This window comes from Lycium barbarum, chromosome 12 (assembly GCF_019175385.1).
Source record: "Lycium barbarum isolate Lr01 chromosome 12, ASM1917538v2, whole genome shotgun sequence".
Classification (NCBI taxonomy): domain Eukaryota; kingdom Viridiplantae; phylum Streptophyta; class Magnoliopsida; order Solanales; family Solanaceae; genus Lycium; species Lycium barbarum.
In genome coordinates this window covers 29746440-29761200 of record NC_083348.1, presented here as the reverse complement: position 1 = coordinate 29761200, position 14761 = coordinate 29746440, and positions in this window count along the sequence as shown.

The window sequence follows — 14761 nt, the reverse complement described above, 5'->3', positions numbered from 1 at the left end:
ATTGATCAAGGAAAATAATTTTCTTCTAGTATTCCAACTAATTTGAAGGCCCTAATTAACGTGGGTGGTTGTTGAAGCAAGCAAACCATTCATTTGTGCAAATATACACCCCTAGCCGAGTGAAGAGATGTGTAGAAAAGGTATGTATTCAATCTTCTTTCACATGTGTTAGAGATGATTTGTGAATGTTGTAGTATGTGGAAATGAATGAAATTCATGAAATATATATATATAGGTCATGGCCGAATAAGGGTATGTTCCTAAGATGAGATGAATTGATTTTTATTTAGTAGTTTGATTGTTGTTGTTGCGGATTCCATAATAAAAATGAAGGTTGGGTGGTTTGAAATGAAGTTGTAATCATTGTGGGATTGTTGAAGAAATTAATATGACACTAGCATGGTTTCTTGTGTTGTGAAGATAATGTTGTTAACATGTGGTCGTAGATATAATGCATGAACTTGGAGGTAAGAAATGTGTTGATTTTATTGACTTTGGAAGATTGTAAGTTGGTTGTTGTGATTGAATTGAATATAAGAAAAATGTTGTCGAATTATGTAAAAGAAGTTACTAACGTTAGAATGTATTTTGAATTGATTGGTGAAGTTGTTAATGTGTAGATTGTTGGTGTAGTTCATGAATTTGGAAGAAATGAATGTGTTGTTGTTGTCCTTATTAAGTTTGGAAGATTTCGGATTATTGTTGATAAGTTGGCCGAGTTGAATTCTCGGATTATTGTTGATAAATTGGCCGAGTTGAATTCTTAGATTGTTGTTGATACATTGGCCGAGTTAGACTCTCGGGGATGGTGTATTTACAGAGGAGATGCTGCCAAAATTTCGGTAGATTATAAGTGAATTTATTTGAGAAGCTAAGGCAAGTGTATGACAATGAATCTAATGATCATGTAAATCTTCTTGAATGTAGACTAGCAAGCTTGGACGAATAAGCGTAGCTAATAGGACGTGGGACAGGTATGTAAGGCTTACCCTTTCTTTCTTTTGGCATGATCTTTGTGAAACGAACAGACAATGTATATGTGTGATTTCAAAGAAATTCCTATTCTTAGAGCCACTAGGATGGCTAATATTCTTGACTTCCATAAGCTGTTTCATATGGTTTTGATGTGTATCTATGATGTCCGAAGTTCTGTTTGATATGTTTCCGAATGGCATTCGAGAGACAATTGATATGACTAATGTCTTGACTTTCAAATGATAGTACGTTTGATTATTCCATGGAGTCTTTGATATATTTTGATACGTACATATGGTTCCAAAAGCTCTATTTGATTTGATCCATAACGATATTCGGAAGGTGCCTACCATGATTGTTGCTTTGATTTTCCAAAAATGGCTTCTGAAACGTTCGTAGAAGGTTCTGTACTAAAACGTCCATAACTTTTTCATACTAACTCGGATTGACCCGAAACGTGTTTATGATCCTCAAGTGTCGATTTACGCACCTATCTATCGAGTCTTGATTTATATGCATATAGTTTCTCACTACTCTGCTCGTGCACACCTCAATATGTCTTTCACCGAGTCCCGGGCCGGGTATGTTATCGTGCGCACTCCACTGCATTGTTCACCGAGTCCCTCATTAGAGGGCCGGGTACGGTATATGTATATGATGACATGATGAGATGATGATGTGTTATGGCGGCCAGGAGGGCATATGATGATTTGATTCACCGAGTCCCTCACTAGAGGGCCGGGTACGATATGTATATATGTATATGCATGATGATATGATAGCATGCTGATATGATGACATGACTTTATTCACCGAGTCCCTCACTAGAGGGCCGGGTACGGTGTATATATATATATATGATATATGATGTTGACATGCAAGACTCTACTCACCGAGTCCCTCACTAGAGGGCCGGGTACGGTATAGATATGTATATGTGTATGCATGCACGATGATATGAAAGTATGATGACATGATTTTATCCACCGAGTCCCATAACGGGCCGGGTACGATATGTGATAATGATATGCATGATTTATGTTTAAAAGGCAAGAGTTTCGGTATTCTGGACATTGTACATGTTTCTGTACTCCTTATATCAGTTATGATCCTTTTACTGTGATTCCTGCCTTACATGCTCAGTACATATTCCGTACTGACCCCCTTTCTTCGGGGGTTGCGTTTCATGCCGCGCAGGTACACCCCGATGAATAGAAGCCATTATAGAGGATGTTCCAGCGAAGTTGGCAAGCTCCATTTGTCCCTGGAGTGTTGCCGGGTCAGAGTATTATGCTATGATGTCTTGTTAGGAGTTAGAGACTTTGCAGACAGAGTCGTGGGTATAGAATGTCGGTATTGTAAGCGGCTCTACCAGCCGATGTGTTATTATGTTTCATGTTACAAGTTTCATGTGATGACAAATTTTATCTGATTTGAGAATGATAAGAAGAAAGTTTCTGAAAGCCTTATTATGTATTGCATTCCTATTTGATTTAAGAGTCCAAAAGGTTATGTATGTAATAAGAGTCAGAGGGTTCGCTCGGCCCTAAGTAAGGGTCGGGGGCCCATCACACCCTAGAAAGATTAGGGTGTGACAAAGTGGTATCAGAGCAGGTTGTCCTAGGGGTTGTCTGGAAAGTCGTGTCCAGTAGAGTCCTGTTTATGGGTGTGAAGCCGGCCATATTTATAAACAGGAGGCTACAGGGCATCTAGGGATTGTTGACCTTCTTTCTGTCTTAGATCGTGTGACAGAGCCAAGTCATAGGAAATGAGATTCCTTATGTAAGCCTTACATACGACGGAAGAAGGTGAGTGATGATATGAAAAGTCATAGAGGTAAGTTTTGATATATTTATTCTGTTACCTGAAACTGGGAGCCCTGGGTGGCTGGAATATGTCGCATGTATGTATGCCCTGTGAGGCATTGCTGGTAATTGCTGCGTACAGATTTTGAATAGTAAGGATTGTAAAGGAGACACCTAACAGGAAGAAGCGTGGGAAGGAAATATCGTAAATAGACAATAAGTGGGATGTGATATTTTAGAGGAGCTACGGATTTGGGCATGGCATGAAGAATAATAGCGGGAAAGACGATTAGCAGTCCGAAGGATTAAAATGGATAACATTCGAGGGTTAGTAGGAGCAAGGTCTAATGGATGATTTAGGGAAAGTCGACAATCGGTTTTGCTGTGGATTATGATGTAAGAACGATGAGTGGAAATCTGAACATACTGATACCTGAGTACTTATAAGTAATGGCGACGAAGGTATGTTCCCCACCATCGGGAATCTGGAAATCTGGGATAAAAGGTAACCATACTCACAGGTGAAAGGTGAATATTGAGGATCGAAAAGGGTAAAATAGTAATTGTAAAGGGAAAGACGTGTTACGAAAATGTCTCGAAATCGGTAAGACCTCGACTTGCTCCAGATCATGCAATGAAGGTCATGCGAGGAAGTGGACGCGATTATATCAGCATTAAAGCACCATATTTCATCAAAGATTTGGGGTTAAGCGTGCTGGGGTGATAAAAATCTTAGGATGGGTGACCCCCTGGGAAGTGCGCAAGAAATCCTATAGATTTAGACATAAGAGACAAATGAGAAGTTGGAGTAGCCTAAGGGAAACTAAAATATACGGGATGGTTGGGGACCATAAGAGGTCGCGTAGGACGAGGCAGACTGGACTGGTGAAAAGACAGAGAGTGCATCATAGCTCTAGAATTAGGATAGGCTTGAATAGCGTTTGGAAGTGTTTTGTGGGCAAGTTGGTAGTATATATATATATATATATATACGAATGCGTATGATATCCCATATATGATTATATCGGTGGATATGTGTGCCCCAGCAGTCGGTGCTACGGTAAACAAGGCATTAATCAAGTAAGGGTACCGAAGTTCGAGTGGCACCAAAAATAAATGGTCCAAGTGTTACAAGGTAAGTTGCTATTATTTTCGCTACAGGTTAAGACTGGAAAGGTTATAATACAATGATATTTGAAAAAGAAAGAGAGTGAGTAAATGGAAGGCAAGGAGATCAAAACGTCGGAAAAAGGTAAAAGGTAAGAAACCTCAGTGAGTGAAACCTCAAGAGAAACTACCGACAAAGCACGAGACTACTTGGGCAAAATTTCAAAGGTAGGTACGTAAAAAGGATAAAGTATGGTAACATGGAACAAAAGGGGGATGTGTGAGGTCCGAGAACCAATTTCAATAAGTGGGGCTAAAGGAATAGTGACTAGGACAGGGGATGTGAAGTAAGAGAAAGAATGCTTAGGCCTTGCGACGATGTTAAGGTGAGAGGTATAAAAAGAGATAAGCGTAGGGTAAGATTAACACGAATGCCTCGGACATGGAAGAGCTTTCAAAAAGAATGATTCAAGAATAGAACGGATTTGCGCGTTTAAAGTAAAAATTCCATGAACCTCAGAGCCGATGCCACAAATAACAAGAGAAGAAAAGTGCTCGAGGAGGAAGAAAACCCAAGAAGGGTTAAGGATGATGAGTCGACACTGTTGATTGGGAAGTTAGTGGTATGGAATAAGAATTCATGTGAGGTCTGAGTGATTTGATCTTAGAGGAAATGGAATGAAATGCAAGGAACGTACATAGGAGGTCGCTCGGCCATAACATCATAAATATGGTTAAAGGTTAAAGGAGCGAGGATAGAGAGGGTGTAAACTGTAAGGATTCTGTGCTAAGGGAAAAAGTAGCGGGACGCTCGAAAAATGTGGACGCACAGCTGCGACGCAAATGCGTAGTTAAGAGGAATTACGAGTAAGTGAGCTAAATGAGTGAAAGGACTAATAGTGGATGGAAAGATATGGAAATGTTGACAAGAATGATGATATCGACAGAAAATGAAAGGAAGACTTATGATAAGAAGTTTTCGATAATTTATGCACAGAATTGGAAAGCAAGACGAGGAGTGAAGTATAACCAAAGATTTCAGAATAGAACGTAGTGAATCTTAACGTCCCCATGAACCAGTGAGTCCAGGACACCGTTAGTCACAAAGACAGAAGTATGGAAGGGTGAAAAAGAAAACATCGAAATTGGGTACTCTTATGAGAAATTTAGTTAAATACGAGAGTGTAAGCAGCGAGAAGATAGACAGGCCAGATTATACGATGGCGGAACCCTGTAGGTAGCTTTCGTAGACGAGGATACTCGAGGACCATTGGCATATAAGGATCCCCTTATAAAGAGGGGGGGGGGGGGAAGAACATATTATATTGGACTTAAAAGGAATCGCAACATTGTCAGGCTCCAGAAGGGGAAAATTTAATAGCTCGGGGCCAGAGTTCAAAATATATCGGCATATCAAGAGAATACATGAAAGGAATAGAAACGAGCTGACAATGCAGTGTACCGTGAGGCCGACATGAAGGGAAAGGATGGAAGACACCTTAAGAGAATGCTTCATGCTAACATGAATTATGATATGTTTATGCCATGATTTGACTCCCTCATATCGGGCAAATTGGCGCCGTACCCAAGTACGCAGCGACATGTTTTAAAGAGTAATAAGAAGAGTAAGAAAATGGCTACAAGCTCAGTTCACAAGAGATAATGGAGAAAATGATAAGATTCAAAGGATATTTCAGACGAGAACGACTATTATAACGGAAGTATCAACAATTGGTAGTCTGGGAATTTTTGAAAGAAAGAAAGAACGCAGCGCCAGTGAGTGAAATAAAAGAGTTCATCGGATACTAGAAAATAGTTCATGGACCATTAATTATACGGAGCATGAGAATATATGCTATGAAATTATGTGAATCATCGACGTGAAGCGATGCTCGATCATATTTGTAAGGAATCCGCACTGGAGAGCCAACAAGGAATAACGATGGACGAAACGAGCGCAAATACAAAGAAGTCAAAGACAAGTATACTTGTGTCGAGAAATGTGAGGGCAAGGAATAGCCTGTGGCCATATTGGATCGTCAGAAGAGAAGGTTACGTACCAAAATGTGACTTCTATTGAGACATTGCGACGAAACAGTAACAGAGAAGAGATGACCTGGGAAGGACAGGGTTAATGAGTTGGCGCAGTGGATTAGAAAACCCATGACATGGAATGAGGACTCATGTAAAGACCCAGAAGTTCGATTATAAGGAAAATAGGGTGAAAGATAAAGAATGGGCATGAAGAAAGGACAACTATAAGAGGGACCCCCCCCCCCCCCCGAAGTGTTACAAGACCCCATAAGACCAGTTTAACATTTGAGCCCCTTGTCGGCTTCATCATCTTTATAATCCCTTCAGGGAAGATATTTATATTTTATTAACTAATGATGATTTTTTTGGGGCAATGGTTCATCTTCACAAATGGGACTTGCATGCTTCAATCGTTTAGGAGAGCCTTAACTAAAAAAGGTTTTAGGAATGCGAGTAGTATAAATATCTATCAAATTATATGAATGTTTGCTATGTGTTTCACATGCCTACTTGTTATGTGTATTATAATGTGTTAAGGATTGACTATGCTCGATCCAATGTCCTAAAACTACATACCAAAAGAAAAAACCAAAAGCTTAAAACTTACACAAATTTATCTCCATTAAAAGGTTGACTTGCCATGGCAAACCAAGGAGAACAAGAGACGTGGGCTCTGGGAGAGACAGCAGAAAAGTTGAGAGACAAAGTACTACAAATGGAGAACCACCTCCAAGAGATAGGGAGGAAAATTGAGGAAGTAGACTAACTGTTGGAAATGGTTGGGAACCCACCCGAGGGTGTACGCCAAGAACAATACTATAGGAATGTCCCGAAAGGAGTAAGGGATTTAGTGCTAAACTATATACCTTTAGAGAGGAGGCCTATGACTCCGAAATTAGGGACTCCAAGAGGAAGGAATGAAAGCCAAGGAGTTGGATCAGATTATTGGGTAACAGAGTCGAACCCGCAAGAGGAGTCAGAGCCCCAACAGGAAGCCTCTGAACCCCTCCAGGAGGAAGAACCAGAATAGGAAGAGGAAGATACTCAGAATATGGAGGAGGAGGAATTGCAGCCTATTAACATAGAGGCTGAGGGAGAAGAAGAACTATTTGGAATGTGTTATATCCCGTACTTTGCACATTCGGATATTTTAAGGTAATTGCGACAAGTTAAGGGCAAGGATATATTTTGATCTTGTTTAATACACAAGTTGTTTATGAAGATGTTTGATGTGGAAATTTTAAGAAAGGCTAGGGGTAAAAAGGGAAATTCGCAAGAGGGCTCATGGAAATATCGAGGAAGGCTAAGGGCAAATTTGGAATTAGGAAGAATAATTTTTCATGAATTACAAAAAAAAAAAAAAAAAGTTGGGCTTAAAGAAATGGGCCAAGTGGCCGGCCATGTTGGGGTGGGCTTTGGCCCACATGGATGAATTATACATGTGCATATAAGATGACTTAATAGTCATATTTTCCATCCTTATCATTTGGAAATTTCAAGAAACTTGGAGAAGACAAAACTACAAAGGCCATTCGGCCATGGCACCAAGAGTTGAAGCCATAGAAATTGATCAAGAAAAATAATTTTCTTCTAGTATTCCAACTAATTTGAAGGCCCTAATTAACGTGGGGTGGTTGTTGAAGCAAGCAAACCATTCATTTGTGCAAATATACACCCCTAGCCGACTGAAGAGATGTGTAGAAAAGGTATGTATTCAATCTTCTTTCACATGTGTTAGAGATGATTTTTGAATGTTGTAGTATGTGGAAATGAATGAAATTCATGAAATATATATATATAGGTCATGGCCGAATAAGGGTATGTTCCTAAGATGAGATGAATTGATTTTTATTTAGTAGTTTGATTGTTGTTGTTGCGGATTCCATAATAAAAATGAAGGTTGGGTGGTTTGAAATGAAGTTGTAATCATTGTGGGATTGTTGAAGAAATTAATATGACACTAGCATGGTTTCTTGTGTTGTGAAGATAATGTTGTTAACATGTGGTCGTAGATATAATGCATGAACTTGGAGGTAAGAAATGTGTTGATTTTATTGACTTTGGAAGATTGTAAGTTGGTTGTTGTGATTGAATTGAATATAAGAAAAATGTTGTCGAATTATGTAAAAGAAGTTACTAAGGTTAGAATGTATTTTGAATTGATTGGTGAAGTTGTTAATGTGTTGGTGTAGTTCATGAATTTGGAAGAAATGAATGTGTTGTTGTTGTCCTTATTAAGTTTGGAAGATTTCGGATTATTGTTGATAAGTTGGCCGAGTTGAATTCTCGGATTATTGTTTATAAATTGGCCGAGTTGAATTCTCAGATTGTTGTTGATACATTGGCCGAGTTAGACTCTCGGGGATGGTGTATTTACAGAGGAGATGCTGCCGAAATTTCGGTAGATTATAAGTGAATTTATTTGAGAAGCTAAGGAAAGTGTATGACAATGAATCTAATGATCATGTAAATCTTCTTGAATGTAGACTAGCAAGCTTGGACGAATAAGCATAGCTAATAGGACGTGGGACAGGTATGTAAGGCTTCCCCTTTCTTTCTTTTGGCATGATCTTTGTGAAACGAACAGACAATGTATATGTATGATTTCAAAGAAATTCCTATTCTTAGAGCCACTAGGATGGCTTATATTCTTGACTTCCATAAGCTGTTTCATATGGTTTTGATGTGTATCTATGATGTCCGAAGTTCTGTTTGATATGTTTCCGAATGGCATTCGAGAGACAATTGATATGACTAATGTCTTGACTTTCAAATGATAGTACGTTTGATTATTCCATGGCGTCTTTGATATATTTTGATACGTACATATGGTTCCAAAAGCTCTATTTGATTTGATCCATAACGATATTCGGAAGGTGCCTACCATGATTGTTGCTTTGATTTTCCAAAAATGGCTTCTGAAACGTTCGTAGAAGGTTCTGTACTAAAACGTCCATAACTTTTTCATACTAACTCGGATTGACCCGAAACGTGTTTATGATCCTCAAGTGTCGATTTACGCACCTATCTATCGAGTCTTGATTTATATGCATATAGTTTCTCACTACTCTGCTCGTGCACACCTCAATATGTCTTTCACCGAGTCCCGGGCCGAGTATGTTATCTTGCGCACTCCACTGCATTGTTCACCGAGTCCCTCATTAGAGGGCCGGGTACGGTATATGTATATGATGACATGATGATATGATGATGTGTTATGGCGGCCAGGAGGGCATATGATGATTTGATTCACCGAGTCCCTCACTAGAGGGCCGGGTACGGTATGTATATATGTATATGCATGATGATATGATAGCATGCTGATATGATGACATGACTTTATTCACCGAGTCCCACACTAGAGGGCCGGGTACGGTATATATATATATGATATATGATGTTGACATGCAAGACTCTACTCACCGAGTCCCTCACTAGAGGGCCGGGTACGGTATAGATATGTATATGTGTATGCATGCACGATGATATGAAAGTATGATGACATGATTTTATCCACCGAGTCCCATAACGGGTCGGGTACGATATGTGATAATGATATGCATGATTTATGTTTAAAAGGCAAGAGTTTTGGTATTCTGGACATTGTACATGTTTCTGTACTCCTTATATCAGTTATGATCCTTTTACTGTGATTCCTGCCTTACATGCTCAGTACATATTCTGTACTGACCCCCTTTCTTCGGGGGCTGCGTTTCATGCCGCGCAGGTACACCCCGATGAATAGAAGCCATTATAGAGGATGTTCCAGCAAAGTTGGCAAGCTCCATTTTCCCCTGGAGTGTTGCCGGGTTAGAGTATTATGCTATGATGTCTTGTTAGGAGTTAGAGACTTTGCAGACAGAGTCGTGGGTATAGAATGTCAGTATTGTAAGCGGCTCTACCAGCCGATGTGTTATTATGTTTCATGTTACAAGTTTCATGTGATGACAAATTTTATCTGATTTGAGAATGATAAGAAGAAAGTTTTTGAACGCGTTATTATGTATTGCATTCCTATTTGATTTAAGAGTCCAAAACGTTATGTATGTAATAAGAGTCAGAGGGTTCGCTCAGCCCTAAGTAAGGGTCGGGTACCCATCACACCCTAGTAAGATTAGGGTGTGACAGAATGTTTCCTGAGTTTGTTGAAGAGGAAAATGATGCCATTGAGGAGTCTGATTATTATGCGCCGACCAACGAGGGATCTGACTTCTATGCACCCTCACCATGTTATTACCTGCCACCTGAACCATGGCATCGGAGAATTTCGAAAGGGTAGGCCCTCGTGAACCTACTTGGTGGGGAATAGCCTTCAAAGCTCATTCCTCCCCATTCAGAGTGGCTTCATGGCCTGTCACCTATAAGGAGGTGTATGAGAGAATGGTCACCATGGGAGTTCCTTGCACTACTAGGGCTAGGTTGTCGCCGTCCGAGTTTGTGTACGCATACCAAAGGTGTCCGTTCCACCGCAACCAGGCTGGTCATACCCTGAACTAGTGTCTAGGGTTGAGGATGAGAATTTGTAGTCTGATTGATGACAGGATCATTGGGATTTTGTGGGGGTCACACACCTTACTAGTTCATGACCCTATTATCCCTGCAAAAGGAGTCACTGCTGGTACTTATATCTGGGGATATGATTTCACGATCTTTGAGGAATCATACGCTCACATATTTGGAACTCTTGCTTGTCTGAGGAAGATTAGGCCTGTGGAACCAGTCCACGAGCCTGCGCCATTAGGGCCCAATAGGAACAAGTTTTGCCTATATCATATAGGAACAATGGGGCACGATATACAAGAGTGCCACACATTCAAGCTCCAACTTGAACACAAGATCAGTACAGGAGATATCTTGGTCATCTTACCACCACAATACTGAGATGGAAGGAGAATGAAAGAGAGCGAGTTCGTAAGGACAGCGACTCGTGGGACTGTATTTTTGGGTAGATAATAGTTGTCCCCATTTTTGCACATAAAAGGTTACCCCATCCCACCATAAATATTGTAAGGAACTGCGCTTACCTGACGTTCCTATGGAGGGATACGCGGGAAACCCTAGTCGGGCCTGGTCTAGGGATGTCTTTAGTTAGGTTTAGCTTAAAGGATATATATCCTTCTTTTGTAAAACGAACTACAATAGGGCCTGATTTCCCTTAGTGGGATACGTAGGCAGTCTACGTAAGATTCGACCCCTACATAATATAAATTACAATTCCTTCCCCCCCCCCCCCCCCCCCCCACAATTTTTTTAACTTCTATAACAAGGGAGGATTTTCCAGAGTAAGTCATCCATAAAGCCTATTTGGATAAAGATCCACCCAAACATAAAAAGCCCATGAACATCCGAGCCTTTAGGATAGAGGATCAAAAGTGTTCAACCTTAATATATGACTTTATGTGCTATGTTCGCTTTAAATATCAATTTGTGATGTCTTGCTTTTATACCTTATGTCAAGTAACTAACATTGTCTACCATTGAGTTATTCTTGTCTTATAGAACGAGGCCGATTAGCCTAGTACTGAAAGCTGCATACTTTACAAGATCCAAAGCCGCGTTATCATCCCTCGCAGACAAAGGGAAAGAGAAGATGACTGGTACTCCTGAGAACGGAACTGAGCTAGCTTTCCGTGACGGCGATACCCAAGATCCACAAGAGATATGATCTCAAGAAGACGTGATTGCGACACTACTGACTGCCGTTATAGCTCTATAAGAAAAGGTAGCCAGGAATGAGGCAACGAATATGGACAAGGATGCCTCGACGGAGGAAAGAAGGCCTCCTCCTCCATTCCCTTCCCTGAGCTCACACATGACCGATAACTTCCCTGTATACCCAGCAGGAACCTATCTACCTCAACTAAGCTCCACCAATCCAAACCATATTGAACTTCCTATCACACTCCTCCTCCAACAAAATACACCCAAGTCCCAGGGACCACCTACTCAGTTCCTTCTTACCAGGCACCTCTTCCTATTCTCATTAATCCGGCAAGCCAGTTACGTGCTGCAGCCCCACCAAATGGGCAGACCACCACCTCCCCGATCAACCATACCACTGCCCAGGTCTAGTTCTTCACTCCCAACATCCCCAGCGAATACTCTCCGGGGCACAAGGAGCTAGACCATTATGAAGAAATGGAAAGGGCCTAGAGATCCAAACAGGATAAGTGGGAAAGAGATATGGAGAAAAATATGGAGGAATTACTGGAGAAATCCAACAGGTCTACAAGAAAGGCTATGGGCCTAAGATATGATGATCTGTGCATGCATCCGTACCTGGACTTGCCAGAAGGGTACATGTTACACCTTGGAAATTTCGTGTTATTTGCATCATGAATAGACTAATGTAAGTCTAGGGTGTACATGAAGTCCCTTAAGTTTAAGAAGAATTTTTGAAAATTTTAAGAGTATACCTTAAGATTCCAAAGCATTTGAGGCAAAGGAAGTAAGTCCATCGGAGAAAGTTAAGGTTGAGTCACGTTTTGGGAAATTTCGTATCATTTGAGCTATGCATTTCTTAGCATCACCTTAAGGAAGGGATATACAGCCCCATGTATGTTTAATGAAGTTTTATACAAGTACCAAGAAGGTTCCATAAGGATTGGAGGTCAAATGAATCAAAGAAAACGCGATTTCGTGAAACCGGGAGATGCAAGGGCAGTGTGCGGCCGCACACTGAGTGTGCTGAGCTGCACACTGGTTGCCAACTCCCCATTATGGGTTATTTCACTTCCAAACATCATTTTTTATCGGAAGAAGAGTGTGCAGCCGCACATTCAGTATGCAAGGCTTCATACTCTTCGCACATTAGGGTCAGGGGGTGATTTTGACACCTTTTAAAATCCCAAACGACCCCAACATTATTTGCAACTTTCCACACTCATTTCCCCACTTCTATAGAGTCTTCCAAAGATTTCTTAAAGGTTCCAAATAACCCCATACCTTTCCAAATCATCCAAAGAGAGAATCAACATGAAATCTCAAGGTAAATCCATGGAAGTTGATGATCCTTGTTTCCTTTTGAAGTTGTGGTGAAGTTGGTCTTGAAGAGGGAGTTGAGTGAACTGAAGTTCTTATATTTTAAGGTATGTACTTCATCCTAATCATATGTCTAAGTGATATAAAGGTTTAGTAACTCTTATTGAGGAAGAAATCTAAAGTAAAGAAGCTATGGAGGTTGAGGCGAAGAAGATGACTATGGATGAATTTGAAAAGAGGATTTTGGATGAAATTGAATATAATTCCTTGATAATAATATTATGGATGTTGTTAATGGTGTTTGCGAGTTATTTTTCCATACAGTGGAAGTTGATGAAATAGGGGAAGTGCTGCCCAAATTCCGTTAGCTTTTTAGTTGCTCTAGTTTGAACTTAAGCATGCTTTCAAGACTAATGTTGTTACGAATCCTCTTGAATGTAGAGTTTGCAAGTTTTGGAGGAAAATGTTTAGTTGCTAAGAAGACGTGAAGGTACGTAAGGCTAACCCTTTCTTCCAAAAGGCATGATTCCTATGTTATGTTTCCATATATGCTATCCATATCGTCCTTATTCCCCAAAGAGCTAGAAGTTCATGATTCTCAACGTTCTTATGATGCTAAGGATAGATGTTTCCTATGATGATGATCCCATTCTAGAGATCCCAAAGTTATGGTTTGATTCTATTATATGACTATTGAGCTTATTTCAAGATATTCATGACTCCACCATCTTCAAGACTCTTATGATCATTTCATGTTTGGTGGTACCAAAGCCTAGAGTTCTAGATGTTTTCACGATAGGATTGAGTGTACTAGATGATTCTTGACTCCATTCATGACAATTGGCCTCATCTTATGTTATTGTTCCCCTCAAAGTGAAATATGATGATAACGATGATTTTGATGATGATTTCAATTCTAAAATGCCAAAGCTTAAGTTTTCAATGTTCTCATGATACCATTGAGCTTGTTATAAGATTTCTAATCGTGTCCATTATTGTTGATCTCATCTCATGTAATTGTTCCATCAAGGTGCGATAAAGGCATAACTCCCTTATTGCGAAATCATTTAAGATGTCTGAAATATCCTATTACTAGAAATGCTAGAACTTATGACTTTCAAGACTTCCAAGATGATATCAATAAAAGATCTCTATAGTGATGACAGTGATGATTATAGAATATAACGAGCCTTGTTATGGTCGGGTACGAATATAATGTGTATGATATTACCGAGCCTTGTGATTGCCGGGTACAAATATGATGTGACTGATACCGACCTTATATGGCCGGGTATGATATCTAGTGCATGCATACCACTGTAGTTGGGTACAGATGTCACCGAGCCTCGCTATGGCTGGGTACGGATGTGACCGAACCTTACTATGGTCGGGTACGGATAATACCTAGCCTATATGGCCGGGTACAGTGTTGTATTAATACGTATGTGAACTATGCAATGCTTCTTCTAGAAAGAAAACGGGTAAGTAAGCATGGGGGACGTATCAAGAGGTATTATGAAGTATATATGCTCTTTTTATCTTATGTTATTCATTATGCTTTTATCATGTACTATTCATGCCTTACATACTCAGTACATTGTTTGTACTGACGTCCTTTCTTTTATGGACGCTGTGTTCATGCCCACAGGTAGACAGGGAGATGGCGCAGACACTTGGAGCTTACTCAGCAGATTTATAGGAGCACTCCACTACTCCGGAGTTGCCACTTCTTGGTATATTCCTTTGTGTACATATTTTGGGCATGGTGGGGTCCTGTCCCGTCCTTATGATTTCAGCATTTCTGTTAGAGGCTCATAGATACTTATGTGTGGGTTGTAGATGCTATGTGACTTCTCCAT